At 42.8% G+C, this 1,143-nt stretch overlaps 1 non-coding gene across 1 annotated transcript; it reads left to right on the forward strand.

Annotated features, from left to right (window-relative positions):
- Nucleotides 1-579: 579 nt before the first annotated feature.
- Nucleotides 580-686, forward strand: LOC127090277 (small nucleolar RNA R71). The gene has a single exon (XR_007791802.1). It is a non-coding gene; the product is annotated as a small nucleolar RNA R71 (small nucleolar RNA).
- Nucleotides 687-1,143: the final 457 nt, after the last annotated feature.

Consider the following 1,143-nt stretch of genomic DNA (forward strand, 5'->3'; position numbering starts at 1 on the left):
TTGTCCATAATTTTCTCAAGGCTCGGCTTTGGTGGCACAGGTTGCATAGGTTGATTTGATCTTGGGGCTTGATAACCAGTTTGTCTCGGAGGTGCATTATTTTGGATAGGGTTATTGTTCTTATAGGAGAAGTTCGGGTGATTCCTCCATCCAGGGTTATAGGTGTTCGAGTATGGGTTCCCTTGGGTGTAGTTCACTTGCTCAGAGTGGGTTTCATTCAATAGACTGCATTCTACAGATTGGTGTCCTTTGGTTCCACATATCTCACAATCCGACGAAACTGCGGCTATAGTATTCGGGTTTATGCACATATGCTCGACCTTAAGGGCTAATGCGTCCATTTTAGCTTGCATCATGTCTATAGAGTTTAGTTCATGCACTCCTCCATGGGCTTCTTTCTTCTCGACTGTTGCACGTTCGACTCCCCATGATTGATGGTTTTGAGACATATCTTCAATGAGGGCACTAGTTTCAGGGTAAGGTTTGTTCATCATAGCACCGCCTGCGGCAGCGTCAATGGTCATCTTGGTGTTATAGTGAAGTCCATTATAGAAGGTTTGAATGATTAACCAATTTTCTAAACCATGATGTGGGCATGCTCTTAACAACTCTTTATATCTCTCCCAAGCTTCGAACAACGATTCTCCTTGGTTTTGGGTAAATCTAGTTATGTGGTTTCGAAGAACGACGGTCTTACTTGGGGGAAAGTATCTAGCAAGAAATACTCTTCTAAGGTTATCCCAAGTCGTAATGGAATTGGGTGGAAGGGAATCTAACCATGATAGGGTTTATCTCTGAGGGAAAAAAGGAATAATCTTAAACGGGTCGCCTCAGGAGAAGCTCCATTGGTTTTAAAAGTGTCTGCTAATTAAAGAAATATTTTTAAATGTTCGTTTGGGTTCTCAGTAGCGAGACCTGCGAATTGTCTCTGTTGCACTAGTTGCAACAGGGATGGTTTAAGTTCAAAATTATTAGCTGGGATGGTCGGGTTTACTATACTAGAACTAGGTTCTTCGTTGGATGGTTGGGCGAAGTCCTTAAGAGGTCTTTGGTTTTGATCTTCGGCCATAGCTTTCCTAATTCTATGAAAGCATAAACGTGCGCGAGCGTAACGTTCAGGTTCCGCCAGAGGGTATATTAAGC

This window comes from Lathyrus oleraceus, chromosome 5 (genome assembly GCF_024323335.1).
Source record: "Lathyrus oleraceus cultivar Zhongwan6 chromosome 5, CAAS_Psat_ZW6_1.0, whole genome shotgun sequence".
NCBI lineage: Eukaryota > Viridiplantae > Streptophyta > Magnoliopsida > Fabales > Fabaceae > Lathyrus > Lathyrus oleraceus.